General features: G+C 42.7%; 1 long non-coding RNA gene across 1 annotated transcript; it reads right to left on the bottom strand.

Moving 5' to 3' along the window:
- Positions 1 to 8,572: 8,572 nt before the first annotated feature.
- On the bottom strand, positions 8,573 to 19,065 carry LOC121743445. The gene is made up of 4 exons (XR_006038273.1): positions 18,856 to 19,065; positions 9,960 to 9,987; positions 9,814 to 9,883; positions 8,573 to 8,633 (listed from the first exon to the last, which is right to left on the bottom strand). It is a non-coding gene; the product is annotated as an uncharacterized LOC121743445 (long non-coding RNA).
- Positions 19,066 to 23,081: the final 4,016 nt, after the last annotated feature.

The raw sequence follows: 23,081 nt of genomic DNA, 5'->3' as shown, positions 1-23,081 counted from the left end.
CAGATTGAAGTCGTTTGATTCAGCCATGTGGTAGGATGGGGATCTGAGGAAAGGAAGCTGCAGCTGCAGGAGTTAGAGAAACGAACCAAATTGTGGCACGATAGGAATCTGAGGACCAAGGATCTTTATGTTGGGCCGAAAGTACTACTCTTCCAGTCGAGGTTGAAGCTCATGCCTGGAAAACTCAAGTCGAAATGGACAGGGCCTTATGTCATCACCGCACTTCGTTCTAATGGAGCAGTGGAGATTTCAGGGAGTCTTCCTAACTCTGAACCTTTTATTGTGAATGGGCATAGGCTGAAGGTATTTACGGCCAATAGTGATGTGGCTGTAGTAGATGAGATCCCACTGCAACCACATACTCAGGTTTCATACTGACCGGTAGGATGGGGATTGGAATTCCACTGGGCAAGCTACTTTTAGCGTAATGTACATATGATGGCAAAGTAGAATTCCAATTTTCCTAAGGAAGATGTAAATATGGTACATATGAGGTAGTTAATTAATTTGAACCTTTGCATGCTAGTTAATTTAAGAAAACCAAAAAATATTTTTAGGACCTCAAATGTTAATTGGGAGTACGTACCGACCATCAGAATACCATTTTGGTGAAACTCCCCAATTTATTTAAGTGTCCCTTTTACTTTGTTTCTACTCTAGGAAAATATAGGGGGAAATCATTATAGGGCAGAATTTGAATTTGGGAGCTTGCTGCAGCTTTGCAGGCGGGCAGCAACTGACAGGGCGCGTGAGTAGAAAAAGGAGGGGCGACCACCAATCAGAGAGCCAGCTTTCCCAATCGTCTCTCCCTCGAATCGGCGCTACCTAGAAACTGCCTACAGCCGGTTACAACCCATACCTGCCATATTCCTACCACATTATCAAATCATCCGTCCCATTTTCACTTCACAAACCCTCGCCTAAATATTCTCTCTGCAAAATATTCCGACCTTCCACAGAAAAAAAACGAAAAAAAAACCAACGCCTCATTTCCACCGAAAATCGCCGATCTAAACTATGGGAAAGAAAGCCTGGGCGAAGAAAGTAAAGGGCGAGAAATCTACTGCTCACCGCAAGGAAGAAACCCCAGAAGCGCAACCGCCCATGGAAGCGCGACCTCCGAACCCGCCATCTCCAGCGCCAATTCCTCAGGCGCCGACGATGATTTCTTTAGACGCCATGGCGGAGTTTCTGCGACTACAAGACCCTAATCGGGACTGGACAGCGGCGTTGGCCGGTTTCAGTCAAATAGGGGGATCAGGGGACGCGACCAGAGGAGCCCCATCTGAACCGAATGTGCAACCCACGGTACAACCTATTGATTCCATTCTGATCTCCGTCGAAATTCCACCAGAAAGAAAATCTCCATCGGTAACCGTACCGCCAGAATCTTCGGAACACTCCCAAACTCCACAACAAAGTGATTCGATGGAGGTTGACCCCATATCCGCCCACTACAATTCCGACTCAGATGAACGTGAAGCGAGGAAAAACAGGGAACAGGGGAGCCTACAGGGAGACGATGAACCAGAGAAAATGCTGGTGGCGGGGACTGTTTCTCAAGGAACGGCGAGGGAAGAGATAGATTTAAATGAGACGGCCAAGAAACAAGGCCTAATGACGGATGACGAATTCCAGGCGATTTTGGATGGAGTAAACCATAGATGATACTGCCACGATGGTTGAGGATCTGAACCTCACATCTAGGGCAGTAGGAGAAGATGAAGAAGGCAGGGAAGGAGAGAAAGAGCCAGAGTCAGTGAACCCCCAGACAGAGGCGGGGAAGAGTGATGTGCATGTGGAAGCAGAAGAAACAGAAGCAAGAGCGGAGATACCAAAACCAGTAGCACCTCTGGTGACTAAACCAAAGGCAGTCAAGAGGAAGTTGGTGTTGAAGGGCGACCCTAGGGCATAACAACCATAGCCGCAAAGGGTATCTCAACGATGCTTAGGAAAGTGGGCAGCTAGTAAGGCGAAGCCGAACACGGAGGTAGATCCGGTGGAGATCTTGAGTGATGAGAAAAGGGCTACTCCCACAAAACCTGGGGAGGAGTTTTTGCCTACTACTGACTTAGAGGATACTGCAAGGGAAAACGAAGCGGTCTCTCCAACACTGAGTGGCCAAGGTGAAGAGGCTGAAGGGATGGCTGAGGGTCTGGACCTTGCATCCAGGTCAGTAGGCCACAAGGAGACCAGTCCTACTGCCCAGGATCAATTTTCAACACAAGCTGAGAAGGAACCCGAAGATGAGAAAGACGAGGACGACGGATAGGAAGCCAGATATCAAGTAGAAAGGAAACGAAAGGGGAAGGCCCCTATGAAGAAGAAGTCCGGCAGCAAGAAGCCACGCACAGTAAACATAGGCATCGTTATCACAGATCCAGCTCAGAGAACCCCACCGCACCGTCAAGAGGCAGACGACAGCGACTATGCTGCCAGTGAAGATTCGGACTCCGGCAGTGATATCTCCCTGGAGGACGAGGAGTACAGTGAGCAACAGCTTCCGCACGATCATCGGGAGCTAGTACATCCCCCGGTAGAGAGACTGAGGTACCGGTGCTGGACAGTGGACCTTACTGATGATCTGGTGGAAGAGATGAAGCTCTTCGACTCAAAGGAGCTACAAAAAGTTTTCGATTTACAAGGATGAAGGGAGTAAGCAAGTGAAGAGTGGAAAGGTACTTCATATTCCTTCTTTAGATGAGTTGGGTGCCCGCGAGCAGTTTCTCTCTTATTTGCATGCGTTAGGATTCAAATGGTTGTTGGAGAATGGAGATCCGAGTGTCCCGGTTAGATTAGCGAAGGAGTTTTTCACGACCTTTAGGTTTAAGGTCACCACTGATCTAGATGAGGAATGTATTAGTTTTAGGCTGTTTGGCGGAGAGATACGGATAAATCTGATTGAGTGGACCGTGCGTCTGGGAATGTGCAGTTTGGAGGAGGCCATAGGGCCTGAGTGGAGAAGTAGGGAGCGGGGAATTCCCCGCAGACATGTGGAATTTGAGCCCCAGGAGGCATGGGAGGAGTTAACTCACCCAGCCTCTGGAGAATTTGCATCCAGTCTCTCTCGCTCAATCCATTTCAATAACCCAATCCTACGCCTAGTCCAACTTCACTTGGATTTCAATTTGTTGGGGCAGTCGAACTCCGCAGTAAGGACATCAATGACAGAGTTATACCTTCTATGGTGCGCGAAGCGCGGAAGGAAATTACTTCTAGGATTCTGGACAGCGTACCAATGCCATCTAATTGCCACCCACCCAGTGAGAAACCTCACTCTCTGCCATATCTTGGGAGTGTTCGTCAGAAACAACATCATCATCACGGAGGCCGAAGACTTATCCGACCAGATCATGGTGGATCCTCTTGGTCTCTTTGATACACCTTTGTTCGTCCGAACGAACACCGTTTACATGAGGCAGGGCGTACCACGTTTCTATGCAATGGGAGAAGAAGTTATACCGACGGGGGAGATCTGCAGCACATCCGGGGACACAAGATCAAGAGCAGAGACAGGAAAGGCTAGAGAAGGCAGTGGAAGAGTTGGCGGAAGAGAATCGAAAAGCAAGAGCGGAGTTAAGCCGTTTGGCAACTGTGATGGAAGGAATCTTCAAAGAGTTGGGAACCGGGAAGTTGGTCCGTGAATCTGGACCGAGTGGCCACGGAGGCCGAACTAATGAACCACAAGTATCAGAGGAGGTAGTACCCGAGATGGAAGAAGTAGAGCAGAAAGAAGAAGCGGAACAAGAGGAAGAAGATGCCGAAGAGTCGGCAGAATCTGGGAACAAGTAGTCCGAGAATGAGGAGGAACAACCGGAAAAACCACCTGCACCACAACCTGCCCCGCGAAGGAGCAGGAGGAACAAGTGACCACCACCCCACCTGACCAGTTAGTTTTCTTTTTATTTTTAGTTTTTAGTTTTTCGTATTTTAATTGTGTTTTGCTTTTTTTTAGGTAGTATAATCTGTGTAGTACGTGAGCAAACCCCTTTCATAACACTTAGTCTACCCAATAGTCTAAGTGTGAGAAGTAAAGGGTTTGCTATTTTTGGCGCATGTGTTTGTGTTTTCTATTTTTTTTTCGTATGCATGTCAACTCACACTTAGCCTATTATATAGTCTAAGTGTGAGGAGTTTGTTGTATATATATGTTTAGGTTTGATGGTTTCTATTTAGATTTTAAACTCTCCCACTTAGCCTATTATATAGTCTAAGTGTGAGAAGTTTTTAGTATAAGTATGTCTTGTTGTGTTTTGGTATGTCTGTGTGTTAGCCATACTGGCCATTACCTTTTTCCACTTCACAGCCTCATCTGAGGGCAGACACGTGTGAAGTGGGAGGGGGGACGCAATGGCCAGTATGACATGTGTACATATGTGTTATCCATGTTTAAGTGTTTGTGTAGTGTCTAGGTCTAGTTTTTTATTTGATTGGGCTTAAAACTCAACTGTCTCGAACTGACGGTGAGGGGAATTGAGGAAGATAGGACATGCTGGAAAATGGAAACCACCCCCCTTAATATCTCCTAGTCAGTATAGATGATGCGAGTATGAGAGAAAAGCCCACACTTAGAGCCCAAACACAAAAGCCCTCTTAAAATGTGAGTTAAAAGCCTAAAGTGGAACCACTTTCCACTAATTCAGAAAAGAAAAGAGTGGCTGCCACAAGGTGCCTAGGGTAAAGTGACCGCGTGTAGCAACACTGAAGGCAGTAGGAACCCCACCCCAAAAAAAATAAAAAATTAAAAAAATATTTTCCAACCCTTAGAACCCTACTTTCTAGCCATATATACCCAGATATAACCCCTAGCCCCTGGAATTGTGTGTGTGCGAGGCATAAGGCAAGAAGGCAACTGGCCAGCAGGACGTACAAGAAGAAAATGACCAGGAAGAGATTCCAGGCCCCAAAAACATAAGAAGGAATAAGGGTGGCGAAGCCACAGAAGAAAATGAGAAAATGCGAAGAAAATGGTCGAAAATACTTGACCACAAAAAGAATGAGAAGGAATAAGGGTGGCGAAGCCACAAGACGCTACTGACCAGTTGGGAAGCAACTTCGGAAAAAGTCCAGCCAAGCAGAAGTGGCAGCCGAAAGCCTGAGCGTACACAGTTCCCCGCATCACAATAAAGTAATGGTTTTTGAACCTTAGAGCCTTAGGAACAACCACCTCAAACACTATAACCCAATAGCCCCGTTACAAGCCTAAAAGACCTTCAGTAGCCGCACGTGAGATCTAAGTCCGAAGCATCTGTGGTTCAGCGCTATGAGAGAATACAGTCCTAACATCCCCAGTGAGGAGTGAGCGACTGAGAGAATCCGGTGTTAAGACGAGAGTGTGGGTGATCTTGACAAGCGGATGTACTGACTGGGAAGGAAAGGGGGGGTGGCAGAAGTTCAAGGCTGTCTAAGGTCGGATTGCACCTAATCCCAAGGGGAGGGATGGTTGAAAATATAGCCCAATTGAGTTGTGTTAATGTGTTTAAGTGTCTCGGCCACCGGCGCGCAGGTGGCGCGCCAGCGTCTCAGCCCGTCGAGCCATCGGGTGTCGCCGCGTCTTGGCCAGCGGCGAGTGCCCATCTCGGTCGTCTCGACCGTCGGGTGCCGACGCGTCTCAGCCAGCATTCCGTAGGGCGGCTCGAGCCATCGGCCAGCAAAGCGCATGGTGGCGCGCGTGCTCTCAGCCAGCTCGGACCCCGTCTCGGCCTATCCTATGCTCTGGATGGCGCGCGCTCCCGGCCAGCAGCTCGCGGGACAGCGCGGCTGCTCTCGGCTAGCGCCGCCATCCCTCTCGACCCTTCTGCCTAGGGTTCTCGGCACCTCGGCATGTTCTCAGTCGAACTGCCGTGCCACACCTTCCGTCGTTTTGATCTCGACGCGGGTTCCGGCTTGGTTTGCGGTCTCGGCCGGCGGCGTGCACAAGCCCACGCTCGTCTATGCGTCGCCTCGTGACCGCCATCCCTCGGCTCCCACTCAATCGACAACCCTCTCCCGATCGTGCGTGGTGCGATCCCCCTCGGTGCGAGTGCCGACGGATCGCACGTCTCGTACGATCGTGTAATTCAAGTTCTTTGATTCGATAGTTCTTGAGTTTAACATGCATAACAAATAAACAAAAACGCCAAGAACATGCTTCATAATCAAATAACACATGCATACATGAATTTCGCGAAATCCAAATAATCAGAGCCAAAGACTGGTTCTGATACCAATTAAAGGGGTTGACAGCTGAAGCGTGCATCAATTACTGATCACATAAATTTGATCTATTTAGCAGATTATTTAGACAAACTCTTTTCGCGTAATTATCACATGTATCATGCTCATAGCATGAATTAAAATCATGCTTTAGAATATAAAATCCCTAAAACATGCATACTACGGAGTTAGCCAAATTACCTTGTTGATTCGATCAAGAATCGAAGATAGTGATAAGTCATATTCTAGGCCTTGGTTACTGGTCAGTATAATGTGCATAATTGGAATATATCTGCAAAATGGTTGCTAAAGTGTGCAAGGAAGTGTTCTAGCCAGTATGGGAATGTTAGGAGAATTCAGGTGAGAAGGGCGTCAGGATGTTGCTATCCTGACCAGTATGCATGCCAAAAAAGGCTCAAGATGGAGAAGAATGATAGCTGGGAAGATCAGCCGCAAGCAAGGGGGCAAAATAGTCATTTCATGTTTGAAGTCTACCCTAAAAATCAAAAGAGGCCTCCCTATAAAAGGAAGCCACTTGGAGAGAGACAGATCATCAATTAGTTCATCCACTCCTACACTTAGTTAGCAATCAATCTTCGGTAGATCAATCCTTCAGCATTATCCTTCATATTCTCGTTCCTCGCCGATAGCCATGGTCACCTGAAGCTCATCAGTTCGCCGGAGTTCCACATCTTTTCGTTCTAGTCAGCACGTTCCGTAGTGTTAACAGTTTCATCGCCCGGAGTGGAAAACAATCTTTATTTACTTTCTTAGTTAATCGCACTTTGTTTTCTTACGTTGGATTTGTTGCACTTTCAATATTTGCTTACTTTGCAGTCTTAGTTGTGATCCAAACGTTTCTATGATATGAAGTTGTTTTTGTGCATCGGTTCTTGTTGATCTCGTTCTTTTCTGCCTAGATAGCTTAGATCCAGTAGTTACGGTAATTTCCAGTGTTGAATCGCATGTTTTCATTTCTGTAGTTAATCTGCCTGAGTTTGCAAGTCTAGACAATTGTTAGATTTTAGATCTGAAATGGTTAAGTGTGAAAGTCCGGTTTACGTGATTTCTGCCACCTTGCATGTCACCCATAAGTGTAATTTCAGTTTTGTTAGTTTAATCTTTTGATTTGGAGTTTTAATTATTAGATTTGTTCTTGTGAAGTTGTTATTCTGCATTTCTCGTTCATGGAATCTGAGTTGTTTGATTTGTGTTCATACTTGTTGGAGAAGACAATGTCCACCTCCAAATTTGGGACCACTTTTACTTTTTAGCTACTTTTGCTTTTGTCCTTTACTTTTCTTTACTTTTCAGATGTCCCTTTTCAGATCTGTAGGCCTAGTCTCCTAACTACCTCTTTTCCTCTGATATTCCGTTTAGCCTTTTATAGTAAACTCGTACTTTCCATATATTTCCTGAAACCTATGCTCCCCACTTTCCAACCTAGGTAAAGTCTTGTCACGACCGCCCTTTAGGGCTAATAAATACGGGCGATCGTGATTAAAAGAATTTAATAAATAGACTAAGAGAACTAGGGTTTTAATAAAGAGTTTGACCAATAATTAATATTTAACAACAAAGGGCCAAGAGGTCGACGTTATCCAAATAATTAGGTTCAACGCTAAAAGAATGGTGAGTAAAGACAATGTCTCAGCGGAAGCGTTCAAGAGAAAGAGTGACGTCATGTGTGGAGACACAACGACACTCGTAGTTCACAACTAACCAACCATGCTTCAATTTTAAATTGCTCAACACCACCAACTGCTCGTCGCCGCTCAACCTGCACATAGGGAAAACACATGCAGGGCTGAGTACTTAATATACTCAGTGGGCTTATGCCGAAAACATTTGATGAAAGTTATGTCATCCATACCATAGTGAACTCGAGTTTTACATTTAGAAAAGAAATATCATCAAGTATCACAAACAATTTCATAGACTGGCCAGTCAAAACAATCTCCCCACTTTCTCATCAATCATTCAATCACATCCTCTTTCCATCATTTAATCACATCCTCTTTCCATGGTGCGACGAAAGTGTGGCCACACTATTCGCCCACGAGACCGGCCGACTAGCAAGGACGGCTCACGATCTCACCTGTGTACACTAGCCTGATAGGGTTTGCGGCCCTACTCAGACCCGAATTCGTTTAACATAGCCCTATAGCCTAATGGAGCGAACTCACAAACTAGGCATCAGGCAACAATCTCAACATAGCCCTATAGCCTAATGGAGCGAACTCACAAACTAGGCATCAAGCAACAATCTCATCATCAAAACAAACATGGCATGACATAACAATTTAAACCACCCTTATCCCACCATAATCATACTTTTGAAAACGTAAAAGAGTTTAGTAAAAGAAAGCCCACCTCGAGTGCTTAATTTGAAATTACGTTCTTTCCTTTGCGATCACGATTCCCTTGCGATGATTCACCTTTAACAATTTATATAATAGATAAATCAACACATTGTTTTAAACAAATAACTAAAAATGCATGCATCCTAAGCAAGTCTTTTATCTCGATTTATCTCGGTTTTCGATTGTTCGACGGCCACTTACACTCCCAATTTCCACCGTTGGCTCCTCGTATTTTCTTAATGATATCGAAATAAAATCCCCAAAATTATAAAAGGTGTAATTAATTATCGCAACAACTTTCCCTCGAACTATATTTATTTCGGACTTAGGATATAATTATTCACTCGTTGAAATATTCCGAAATTAATTAAATAAGTCCCCAAATTTAATTTAATTATCAATTCAAGGATTTATTTAAAAGTTCGCCCCAATTAATTATCGGCCCAAAACTTAATTATTTCATCACCTTGTATCTCCAATTACCAAAATAAACCCAACAATTAAAAAGGAGCCCATCAATTTAATTAATTCACCCACTTCTAATTAATGAGGCCCAATTTTATTCAATGAAGGCCCAAGTCATTTAAAAGAAACAAAAGCCCAAACTTCACCTTCCTTCTCCACGCCTCTTTCTTTCTCTCTCCCTATCTCTCTTCTTCTCTCACTCTCGACCAAAACGGAAGGAACCCCCCCCCCAATCCGTTCGTCGCCTGCTCCGATTCACTCCACGCCGTCGGCCGCTGCTCACCGGGAAGACAAGTTGCGGCCGCCACAGTGTCGTCGGAGCGGGGGAAATCCGGCCGTCGATCCGTCGGACAGCCGTTGCTCCGTCGCCGCCAAATCCGTCTGCCGTCGCTGCTGCTGCCGTCGCTGCCGGGAGATGCCGCCGCTGCTGCCGGGAGGTGTCGCCGCTGCTGCCGGGGGGTGCCGCCGGGTCAGGCTGCTGCTGCCGCCGCTCCGTCGGTGGTCGTGCAGCCCCGAAACCACCCCGAAACAGTCCCGATTCCCTCCGAACAGCCCCAAAACATCCCGGAACCAACCCGTTCAGCCCCGCAAGACCCCGAAAGATAAGTTCTCATTCCAAAAACGTTTCTTTCGTTCTTAATTTTCAATTACACAATGAGGGTGTTTGATTGTTGATGGAAGTTTGTTCGTATAATTTGCGAGAGTTTAAGATGGCAGTCATGGGTGAATGCAGAAAGTAAGCGTGTGTTTGATGTGTATGGAGTTCAAATTTAAAAGGAATTTTTTTTACCTTCTTCCTGCAGTTGAATTGGAATGAAAATTGTGTTGGGTGAACAAAGAGGTTCCTCCGGATGTGGTTTCTGTCAACAGAGATTATAGATGTTGATTTCGAACAACATTGAGGAGTCTACAAAACGAATTGATGAAGTTGATTACCTTGAATTGAAATTTGAAGAGGTTCTTGCTGCAGAGGACGTGTAGAATATGCAAAATGAATAGATTTGGTGATTAAATTAGAGGGATGGGTGGTTTGGATGTGGGAGAGATTTTAGGGGGAAGAGAGTGGGTTTAGTCGTGGGATTAGAGGGAGGATTCGAATTTCTCTTTTTTTTTCTTGTTTTTGATTTAATTGAATTTATTTGGTATTTTATTTGCAGATTACGGAAGAGGAATATCTTTTCACGGAGGAGGAAAATCTGCGCAGAATCTTTAATTATAATTGAAACCAAGGATATTTTATTTTAATTAGTTTAGTTTAATTCACATGCCATTGTATTTTATTTTAAATCGCGCAGTCCGCAATTTATTTATCACGGACTGGACTTTTATATTAATTATTTAATTTATCGGATCCAACACGGAATTGAGTCCTATAAATATTCCTCACGGAAAGGAATTATTTATATTCGCAATATATTTTATTTCCCAACTTCTAGTCCAACAACAATTAATTCACCAATTAAATTACCGACAATTAATTCACGGACTTCACAAAATTAATAGCATTAAAACCAGTACTTTAGAGTTCGAAAAGTGGGGCGTTACATCCTACCACCCTTAACAGAAATTTCGTCCCGAAATTTGCTACCCCCAAGAAAAGAGTTCTGGGTACAATTCCATCATTTTATCCTCATTCTCCCACGTGGCTTCTTCATGCCCATGATTTTCCCATAGTACTTTCACACAAACAACATTTTTATTTCTCACAACTTGGATCTTTCGGTCCAAGATGGATTGGGGTCTCTCTTCATAGCTCAAGTCTGGATTCAACGCGACTTCCTCAAAATGGATCACGTGCTTTGGGTCGAACATGTATTTTCGTAACTGCGACACATGGAAAACGTTGTGCACATTTCCAAGGTTTGGTGGTAGCGCCAATCGATATGCAACAGGGCCCACTCCTTCAAAAATTTCATAAGGCCCAATGAATCGCGGCTTCAATTTGCCCTTGACACCAAATCGTGTTATCTCTTTTGACGGAGATACCTTCAAGAAAACTTTATCGCCAGCTTGAAATCGTAAGTCGGTTCGTCGGACATCCGCGTATGATTTCTGTCTGTCTTGAGCTTCTTTTATCCTCTCACGAATTTGCCGAACGTTTCCCACCATCTCTTCAACTACATCGGGTCCGAGTACTCTTCTCTCGCAAACTTCATCCCAGTAGAGCGGTGATCTACTCTTTCTTCCATACAATGCCTCGTACGGTGCCATGTTTATCGTTGCCTGAAAACTGTTGTTGTAGGCAAACTCGATCAGTGGTAGTGGTGCCTCCCAACTTCCCCCTCGGTCGAGTACCACGGCTCTCAACATATCCTCGAGAGTTTGGATCGTTCTTTCGGATTGTCCATCGGTTTGCGGGTGAAACGCTGTACTGAAATTCAATTTGGTTCCAAGCTCTTTCTGTAGACTCATCCAAAATCTTGAGGTGAATTTTGGGTCACGGTCGGACGTGATAGTCACTGGGACTCCATGCAATCGAACTATCTCCCTTATGTAGATTTGAGCCAGTTTGTTGGACCCATAGCTTACAAGAATCGGAATGAAGTGTGCGCTCTTAGTGAGACGATCTATGACTACCCAAATGGCGGTGTTCCCTCTCAGCGTCCTTGGCAATCCCGTCACAAAATCCATTGCGATGTGCTCCCATTTCCACTCAGGAATTTCTAGTGGTTGTAGCTTCCCATAAGGTCGTTGATGTAGAATCTTCACTTGCTGGCAGACTAGGCATCTTTCGACAAATGATGCTATGTCCCTCTTCATACCACTCCACCAAAAGGATTTCTTCAAATCTTGATACATTTTCGTACTTCCTGGGTGGGCGGTGTAAGGAGTTTCATGCGCTTCACTCATAACCTCATTTTTGAGCTCCTCGCTATCCGGCATGCATAATCTTCCTTCAAAAGTAAGGGCATTGTCGCCTTCTTCACTAAAATTCTCAGATTCACCAGTTCGTACTTCTACACGAATCTCTTCCAACTTTGCATCCATCCGTTGTGCTTCAATAATTCTCGACCTCAGATCCGGTTCAACGGCTAAGGTGGCGATTCGTGCTTCCACTGTTTCAGGTGCTCTTACCACTTCCAAACACATCTTGCTGAATTCGCGTATCAGACTTTCCTCTTTGGTGAGAAAAGTGGCCAGTTGAGAATGATCTTTCCGGCTCAAAGCATCCGCCACTACATCTGTTTTCCAGGGTGGTAGTTGATGCCACGATCGTTATCCTTCACCACTTCGAGCCACCTTCGTTGCCGCATATTCAAATCTTTCTGCTCGAAGAAATACTTCAGGCTTTTGTGATCCGTAAAGATCTCACTTCGAACTCCGTAGAGATTATGTCTCCAAATCTTTAAGGCGTGTACTACCGCTGCTAACTCCAAGTCGTGGGTTGGATAGTTCAACTCGTATGGCCTCAATTGTCGTGATGCATAAGCAATCACTTTGTTGTTCTGCATCAACACATTCAAGTCCCACCTTCGAAGCGCATGTGTATACCACGTAGTTCACTCCAGGTTCTGGCACAGCTAGAATCGGTGCACTAGTTAGCTTTTCCTTCAGTAGTGGAAAACTTGCCCCACAGTCTGGGGTCCAATTGACTTTTACCCCGTTCTTTAGTTGTTGAGTCATTGGCCTTGCTATCTTAAAAATCCCTCGATGAATCTCCTATAATATTCCGCCAGTCCTAGGAAACTCCGAATTTCGTTAGGTGTGGTTGGTGTTTTCCATTTCTGTACAACTTCCACCTTTACGGGGTCTACTCGAATTCCATCTGTGCTCACTATGTGCCCAAGGAAATTCACTTCTTTGAGCCAAAACTCATACGTATTGAACTTGGCGAAGAGTTTCTCGGCCTCCAACGTATCTAAGGCAGTCCTCAAATGTTCTTCATGTTCCTCTTTGTTCTTTGAGTAGATAAGGACATCGTTTATGAAGAGTAAGACGAACTTGTCCAAGTATGGATGAAACACACGATTCATAAGGTCCATATATACAGCCGGGACATTTGTTAATCCGAAATGCATCACTATAAACTCATAATGACCATATCTAGTTCGGAAAACCGTCTTGGATACATCTTGTCGGACTCCATTTGATGGTATTCAGATGTCAATTCCGTTTTCACAAAGACACAAACTCCTCGAAGCTGATCAAACGCATCATCTATTCCCGTTAGTGGAAACATGTTCTAAAGTGTCATCTCGTTCTTCCCTCAAAAATTTATGCACACACTCAGCGTTCTGCCATTCTTCAAAAATAGCATTGGTGCACCCCGAGGTGGTACACTGAATTTGATGAAACCCAGGTTTTACAGTTCTTGCAGTTGCATTTTTAGTTCTTCCAACTCCTTAGTCATCATTTTGTATGTTGTCCTAGATATTTAGGGTTTATCATGGCTCCAGTCAATTGTAATATACGACTGTCTATCTATCAGGAAAGGTAATCCAACATGACTTTTCTTAACGGTCCTAATCTCCTGTGTATAATAAAGCCAAACTTATTTCGCCATTTTCACTTTCGGTCTACTTCATCAAGATGTGAACATATCACTGAAAACTTCTTCCAACATTCCCTTCATTTTCTTCCTATGCGAAAAATTCTTATAATAATGTTCCTAATTCTCTACTTTGGTTGAGGAGGTGGTGGGGATACCATGCGTTCTTTCTTTCGATTCCTTTCCTACTCGACATATCTTGACTCGAATGTTTCTCTCCTTGTTGATGGTGTCACCTTGTTAACATACTCTTATTTTCTCGGCAATTGTCGTATTTTTAAATACTCCATTCCTCGTTGCTCACTTAGTTTTATTCATCATCCTCGTATCGATCGATCAACTATTTTCACCTTAGATCTCTATACCGTACAAGACGATCAGGCCCATGTGCCTAAAATTTTTCTTAACATTTTTTTTTCTCTCATTATCTATGTACATAACACGACATTCTATTTCTAGCTCGTTACAAGCAGTTCGTAAATGCGAAATATTCCTCGTCCCATTCTATTGGTCATGTCTACACTTCTGGTTGGTATATCATTTCAGTGCGTGCCGATCTATAAAACTTATTTCCCATGCATATCTAAAAAAAAAAAAAATCGAGCTTTTGCCTTTCCCAACAATGTTGCATCAAGAACTCCGAATATGTATCAAGAACTCAAAATTTAATCAAACAGTCTTAACTTGGATATGGACTGATTTCAAATTATAACAACACTGCTAAAACTTCTTTAAATTGGAAGAGTTTACAAAATCACTCAAGGAAACAAGAATTACAATTTCAGCTCTTTTCCTTTGAATCTCCACACTAACTCACAACAATTGGTTTGGATTATCCCAACAAAGTTTGAAAGAACATAAGATAGGTCATGAAAATAGGATGAGACTGAAATAGATCTCAATTCCCGTAGTAGGCTACCAAAAAGGTAATTCAGTTGTCCGATCAATTTTGAAAGGTCCATACGGCAATGGATAATGTCCCAAACATGTCATGGCCAGAAATGATCAGTTGCATGAGGATTTAGAAAGGTAGGCAGTTTCCATGAAGCAACAGTAATCATGGTTCAACGAAGATTAAAATATGGAATAACGATATCACATCAATGGATTCACAGGTTTGCAACCAACGTGAAGTGAACATTTTAGGAAAATCAGCTTTATCAAACACGTTAAGGAAAAATAGAACACGATAGCCTTAACTTGGTGTTGCAGAAAGAAAAATAATTGCGCATGAAACAATATGTGTAGTGAAACTGAGCTAAAAAGGATTTCACTTCTGCACGAAAGAATTTGCCGCATGCATAGTTACGAAATAAAAAGGTGTACAAAAGTTCCAAGAAGAATATTCCACCCTTTGAAGATACATATATGGGAGATATAATCATACTGAAGGTCATAACTGCAAACAACTTTAAGATGAATCAAAGAAGACTACTAATCAAGATGTCAAAGTTACAAAGGCAAGCCCAAATTTTCAAGAACTAGATATAAGTCATGACTCGATATAGGGGAAAAAAAACAATGGGCATTACTCGCAAAGCATGAGTCAACCAAGGTGTTTAAATAGACAAGGGTTCAGGTTATTCAATATATATCAAAAAGAGTTTAGAATCCAAGTAAGTACTGTTGATTTAAAATCATTCATTCTAGCTACGAAGGTCGCACTCCGTAGTCCATTTTCGCGAGCCTGCACATGGTAACATCGTTCTAAGAAACCTTGGACTCCAAGTTGAGATTCATCATGTCGTTACAACTAATATCAGTAGTCGAAAGCCATATCTTCATAATATTCATTGCACGTGATAACATTCATTCTCTTGAAACGTTGTAGGCATACACGCGCTCTCAACATGCTTTAACAGTCATTTTCGTCGCATCGCCACTTTTGACATATGATTGGATTTATCTTATTAGATCGCAGGTATGCTCTCTACCTCCGTTGTAGGGTTACCTCATTTCGCATCTTTTCTTGCCTCGAACATTTTCTCGTTTGGAACATCTCTTCAATTTGCACTTCTTCTTTTCTTAAACTACTTATCATATACTACGTATTTTCGCATTCTCCTTGTTCTTGTCATTCAGGGAAAAACAATACTGAATTTGTAATCATTCAATAAAGTTCGAGTTCACACCACATATTCCCATTTGTCCTATCACTCGGAAAAGTGATATTGCAGTTGTCAACAACTGAATTCGATGTTGTTCAATTTAACATACTTCTTAGGCACTCTATGTTCGCATACAAAGTTCATAGCGTCATATTTCACTCCCACCAACAATTTCATAATATACTTCATACTTCAACGCCAATAGACCATCAATTAATACATGTTTCACACAATAAGCTTGCTCCAACAATTTGCGTCATTCCAAGAAATAGAAAAAAAAAATCCATGGTCCACCGACCTCCATCCCCACTCTTGATCTACTTTCCTCGTATCTTGACAAAATAGGGGTTCGCCCCAACTTTCAGATTCTCGTTCATTTTTCATTGCTCAGAAAAGCAATAGGTAAGTTTTCAACTTAGAACTATAGTTCGCACAGTCATCTAGGCATACATCTTGGGCACTCTAAGTTCACAACTCATTTCATCATCGCATTAAAAGTCGTGCATCCTCCAGATAAACAAGTATTATCACACACAACATTTTCACCTCTCAAAGCAAATCACTTTCACACTTTACATTAACATTTAAAATTTTTGAAATAAATTTTTCTTCAACCTCTCACACTTTTCTCAAACTTTCACATCTCACTTTCAACCTTAGAGTAAAAGTTTTGACTCATACTTGATCATCCACTTTCATCTTTCATGTAAAACAAACAATCCATCGTTCCTCTTCACAACTTGCTTTTTTTTTTTGCTTTTTTTTTCAAGCATCAGCAAATACTCTTCTCAACTTGAAATCGATCCCTCATGGAATGATTCTACTTCCTCGTTCTTATTAAAATTTTCTCTTCTCTTTCTCAAAATTTTTCTCATCTTCCTTCCTCCAAAGCTTTCTCATAAAAGTTTTTCTCACTAAAATATATTACCTCTTTCTTCGCGGTTGGGCGTGACGAGTTGTGGTGTTGAGCCTTCGACGTTCAACACTTTAGTCTATCAATACAAGGGTAGATTTTAACTCAAAAGACTCTTGGGTCCAGAGCGGAAAGAAACTGAGGCTCTGATACCAAACTGTCACGACCGCCCTTTAGGGTTAATAAATACGGGCGATCGTGATTAAAAGAATTTAATAAATAGACTAAGAGAACTAGGGTTTTAATAAAGAGTTTGACCAATAATTAATATTTAACAACAAAGGGCCAAGAGGTCGACGTTATCCAAATAATTAGGTTCAACGCTAAAAGAATGGTGAGTAAAGACAATGTCTCAGCGGAAGCGTTCAAGAGAAAGAGTGACGTCATGTGTGGAGACACAACGACACTCGTAGTTCACAACTAACCAACCATGCTTCAATTTTAAATTGCTCAACACCACCAACTGCTCGTCGCCGCTCAACCTGCACATAGGGAAAACACATGCAGGACTGAGTACTTAATATACTCAGTGGGCTTATGCCGAAAACATTTGATGAAAGTTATGTCATCCATACCATAGTGAACTCGAGTTTTACATTTAGAAAAGAAATATCATCGAGTATCACAAACAATTTCATAGACTGGCCAGTCAAAACAATCTCCCCACTTTCTCATCAATCATTCAATCACATCCTCTTTCCATCATTTAATCACATCCTCTTTCCATGGTGCGACGAAAGTGTGGCCACACTATTCGCCCACGAGACCGGCCGACTAGCAAGGACGGCTCACGATCTCACCTGTGTACACTAGCCTGATAGGGTTTGCGGCCCTACTCAGACCCGAATTCGTTTAACATAGCCCTATAGCCTAATGGAGCGAACTCACAAACTAGGCATCAGGCAACAATCTCAACATAGCCCTATAGCCTAATGGAGCGAACTCACAAACTAGGCATCAGGCAACAATCTCATCATCAAAACAAACATGGCATGACATAACAATTTAAACCACCCTTATCCCACCATAATCATACTTTTGAAAACGTAAAAGAGTTTAGTAAAAGAAAGCCCACCTCGAGTGCTTAATTTGAAATTACGTTCTTTCCTTTGCGATCACGATTCCCTTGCGATGATTCACCTTTAACAATTTATATAATAGATAAATCAACACATTGTTTTAAACAAATAACTAAAAATGCATGCATCCTAAACAAGTCTTTTATCTCGATTTATCTCGGTTTTCGATTGTTCGACGGCCGCTTACACTCCCAATTTCCACCGTTGGCTCCTCGTATTTTCTTAATGATATCGAAATAAAATCCCCAAAATTATAAAAGGTGTAATTAATTATCGCAACAACTTTCCCTCGAACTATATTTATTTCGGACTTAGGATATAATTATTCACTCGTTGAAATATTCCGAAATTAATTAAATAAGTCCCCACATTTAATTTAATTATCAATTCATGGATTTATTTAAAAGTTCGCCCCAATTAATTATCGGCCCAAAACTTAATTATTTTATCACCTTGTATCTCCAATTACCAAAATAAACCCAACAATTAAAAAGGAGCCCATCAATTTAATTAATCCACCCACTTCTAATTAATGAGGCCCAATTTTATTCAATGAAGGCCCAAGTCATTTAAAAGAAACAAAAGCCCAAACTTCACCTTCCTTCTCCACGCCTCTTTCTTTCTCTCTCCCTATCTCTCTTCTTCTCTCACTCTCGACCAAAACGGAAGGAACCCCCCCCCCCCAATCCGTTCGTCGCCTGCTCCGATTCACTCCACGCCGTCGGCCGCTGCTCACCGGGAAGACAAGTTGCGGCCACCACAGTGTCGTCGGAGCGGGGGAAATCCGGCCGTCGATCCGTCGGACAGCCGTTGCTCCGTCGCCGCCAAATCCGTCTGCCGTCGCTGCTGCTGCCGTCGCTGCCGGGAGATGCCGCCGCTGCTGCCGGGAGGTGTCGCCGCTGCTGCCGGGGGGTGCCGCCGGGTCAGGCTGCTGCTGCCGCCGCTCCGTCGGTGGTCGTGCAGCCCCGAAACCACCCCGAAACAGTCCCGATTCCCTCCGAACAGCCCCAAAACATCCCGGAACCAACCCGTTCAGCCCCGCAAGACCCCGAAAGATAAGTTCTCATTCCAAAAACGTTTCTTTCGTTCTTAATTTTCAATTACACAATGAGGGTGTTTGATTGTTGATGGAAGTTTGTTCGTATAATTTGCGAGAGTTTAAGATGGCAGTCATGGGTGAATGCAGAAAGTAAGCGTGTGTTTGATGTGTATGGAGTTCAAATTTAAAAGGAATTTTTTTTACCTTCTTCCTGCAGTTGAATTGGAATGAAAATTGTGTTGGGTGAACAAAGAGGTTCCTCCGGATGTGGTTTCTGTCAACAGAGATTACAGATGTTGATTTCGAACAACATTGAGGAGTCTACAAAACGAATTGATGAAGTTGATTACCTTGAATTGAAATTTGAAGAGGTTCTTGCTGCAGAGGACGTGTAGAATATGCAAAATGAATAGATTTGGTGATTAAATTAGAGGGATGGGTGGTTTGGATGTGGGAGAGATTTTAGGGGGAAGAGAGTGGGTTTAGTCGTGGGATTAGAGGGAGGATTCGAATTTCTCTTTTTTTTTCTTGTTTTTGATTTAATTGAATTTATTTGGTATTTTATTTGCAGATTACGGAAGAGGAATATCTTTTCACGGAGGAGGAAAATCTGCGCAGAATCTTTAATTATAATTGAAACCAATGATATTTTATTTTAATTAGTTTAGTTTAATTCACAGCCCATTGTATTTTATTTTAAATCGCGCAGTCCGCAATTTATTTATCACGGACTGGACTTTTATATTAATTATTTAATTTATCAGATCCAACACGGAATTGAGTCCTATAAATATTCCTCACGGAAAGGAATTATTTATATTCGCAATATATTTTATTTCCCAACTTCTAGTCCAACAACAATTAATTCACCAATTAAATTACCGACAATTAATTCACGGACTTCACAAAATTAATAGCATTAAAACCAGTACTTTAGAGTTCGAAAAGTGGGGCGTTACAAGTCTCAACCCAAAGCGTGGTAGCTAACCAAACCTTTCCAAAATTGCACCACAATACCCAAAGCGCATTCATCTCTGTGGGATTCGGCCCTTACGTCCACTATACTAGTCAGTAGAAGTGGGTTGAGGAATTATTGATACCAGGTTCAGGCATAGCTGGGGTTCCATCCTGATCAGTAGGATACATCCTGCGCTTGACACGACACCTGACACAAACCTGCTCTTTCAATAGCTTGCGTCTTCTCCACATGAAGATCTTCAGTACTCGACGTCGGACCTTCTGACTGGTGTCCCGGACTATACTCTGATATTTGTGTGGGAAAATCTCACCAACGTACTAGGACTTGAATAACGAAGACAGAAACTGCTCACGGAGGAAGCACAAATTTCAAACTCTCTCTCCCTAGAGGGGGACGAAAATTTTGATAGACAAAAGTATATTTTTATGTCTCCTTTATTCTCCTATTTATATAAGTCACATATTGGGTCCAGTCAGAGATCTAAGGAAGAATTTGGATCAGGCCTCACCCAATTAGCTTTTTACTAAGTAAATTGAACCCACAATTTAATATAAGCTTATATTGGAATATTATAAGCAGCCACTACAGAAGTAATATTGTACTTCCTTCCAAATCCGAAATTACAAGTATTCCGGGTTTCCTTTAATTGCATTTAATTTATTTCCCGCGCTTAAGATAGAAACATCCATTAATTAATTATTGTCTGCTATAGACTTAATTAATTAATATATTTTAATTCCAAGAGTGGACTTAGCAAGAAACTCTTATTTATTATTCATAGAGTAATTAAACTCTAACTAGCTAGGTTCTGAATAATAAAACCTTGTTTCGAGCTCCTCTTGTGGATGTTATCAAACGAGACTCTCCTCGCGCACGATTCAACGTAATAGCAATCCTAGCACCGCTAGAAAATAATCACCACTACCCAATATACCTGGATCGTTGGGTGACGAAAAACCCGCACCTTTGGTAAGTCAAAGTAGTAGATACTCAAAATCGTATGCCCAATGCTAACGTACATTGATTAAGAAATTAATTATCAAGACCTCGTCTTTCGGTAGATAGCATAAAGACTCGTCTTGCTGTTAGATCCATTCAGTGCTATACCACACCAACGTCATCTTATTTCAGTAAGGTTTAGAAATAATCGGACTGACATTGCAACCTTTCGCGATAGGTAGTCTAGGCCTATCTAGGTTGTGAAATTCTTATTTTTCTTTGTTAAGAACTGACCGTGTTACCTTTAATTGGACGACGCCCACAACCGGTCTACTAAAACAAAGACTTAGACTTTGTTACGTTTGCTTATATATTTAAAAATCCAATAAACAACCATTAAACGTAAAACATAACAACATTATGACAAAAAATAATCTGTTGCATTTATTGGAAAATAACAATTAGAGTTTTACAGTATCCATTCACTCGAAAGGTGATTTGTAGTATACAAAACCCTAACAGATCGATCCCTACTTCCATGTACTAATTCATAGTAAAGAGGGTTGAGGGTTTTGAACGCGGAATTTGTGTGTCCGACGACCGAGACTCCTAGCATACTCTGAGTTCTTAGACCTTGTGATCTAGCGAATTCTCTGGGCTTAGGGCCTTTAATACCTTAACCCACTATACTATAGACTAGTATGGGAAGTAAGGGTTGAATCCCACAGGGACAGAGGCATGTCGAGTTGTGTATGAGACATGTTGGGGGTGATAAGGCTCATTTCATGCATCGGTTTAGGGTAAAATGTACTCTACTTGATCGGTTTATCGCGCAAAGCAAGTGTTAAATGTGCAGGAATGCCGCTTGACCAAAGCAACTAGACCAAACTGATCAAGCGAGTACAATAGGCGAAAAAGGTCAGATTTCGGGGGAAGTTGATCAAGGGGAGTAATCAAGCATTTAAGGAGGGGACCACTGGATGTCAGAAGAAGGACACGCGAGGCTATGAGCAGGATGATGCACAACATTCTGTTATCAATGACAACGTTCTAGAAGGAGACACGTGCTGATATATGAGACGCAAGGACGGAGCTGAGTCACGAATTTGGTACTGAAAAGCGTCGTCGTTCTAGAAGAAGAGCTTGTAGCAATCAATGAGTCGCTCACTCTCAGCATGAGCGAATATTCACTACCAAGATAGTTATCCAGCTGGAGGTCGTACCGAGCCTATAAATAGAGAATGTGCCACCACATGAAAAACATCTGATCCTTTACTTTCCACCTAGTTTAGCTTAGTTCTCTAGAATAGCTTAGCTTAGCTTAGATAAAGTAATGTTTAGTTAGAAAGGGCGACTGAAGAAGCGTTGCAGAATACTTGTTATCTGTCGGCGTAGTCTTAAGTTTCCCGCCAACCCCCTGTTCACTTTCACACACTTGATACACTAACTTCTATGTGGAATCGACCCCGAACTTGCCGCTTTACTGTTGAAGTAGTGCAAAATTGGGAGTTATAAATTACTTTGGTGGGTAAATGAACGAAAGCGAGATCGACTTGATCAAGTGGCAACGACATTTGCTAACTGATCCAACCGGTTCAGTTATCTTTCCATATAACTTGGTCCGAATTCGCGCTTGTCGTTCATAAAAACCTCGCCGAAATGGCGCCGTTGCCGGGGAAGCATGGTGTTATTTTATGTTTGTGCGTAGTGCGTAGGAGTACATAATCTTATTTCTTTATTTTCTCATTTTGTTTTTTTTACTGTTGATGAGAAGGTACCAACGCGGTGGACACTGGAATCATCCCTTTTTACACAGAGAGACTTACGCGCATTGGAGAGTCCAGGAAATCGACATCGTTACCACTTGTTACAGAGCCGCACAAGCAGCCACTGAACAACTGACCAACGAAGAAGAAAAAGAGAAGAACACACAGCCCAAACCACCACCACCTGAATAAGCAGAGATGGCCTTCGTCGACAATGACTCGGGAATCGGCTCTCTGCACGCTCATGATGAGAAGGGGCCCACGCATGCCATTGCCGTTACTCTTGGAATGCGGACCATTGCAATTAAGTCAGGAGTACTGGCCGTTCTATCCCACTTTTACGGCCTTTCAAAGGAGTGTCCGTACGCTTTCCTGGAGGAATTTTGCTGATATTGTGGTATACAGCCTGTACCGGCTGGATCTACGTCTGAAGATTATAGGCTGAAGGCAATCCATTTCGTTTTGAAGGGAGAAGCTGGAGTATGGCTGTCGAGACTTCCAGAAGGGTCCATCAAAACATGGGCCGAGTTCCGAATGATCTTCCTAGATTGTTTCTTCCCCGCGTCAAAAACGAGTGCCCTGAAAATGGAAATCACAGAAGCCAGACAGGAGTACGATGAGCCCCTTCGGCCAGTATTGGGATAGATTCCAAGGGCTTCTTCAAGCATGCCCCAACCACAAGCTAGGGGAGCGGGAGATCTATTCAATCTTCTATGGTGGACTGACAGTCGACAGCCAGAACGACC

This window comes from Salvia splendens, chromosome 8 (genome assembly GCF_004379255.2).
Source record: "Salvia splendens isolate huo1 chromosome 8, SspV2, whole genome shotgun sequence".
In the NCBI taxonomy this organism is placed as follows: domain Eukaryota; kingdom Viridiplantae; phylum Streptophyta; class Magnoliopsida; order Lamiales; family Lamiaceae; genus Salvia; species Salvia splendens.
This window is presented reverse-complemented; position numbering and strand designations above follow the sequence as displayed.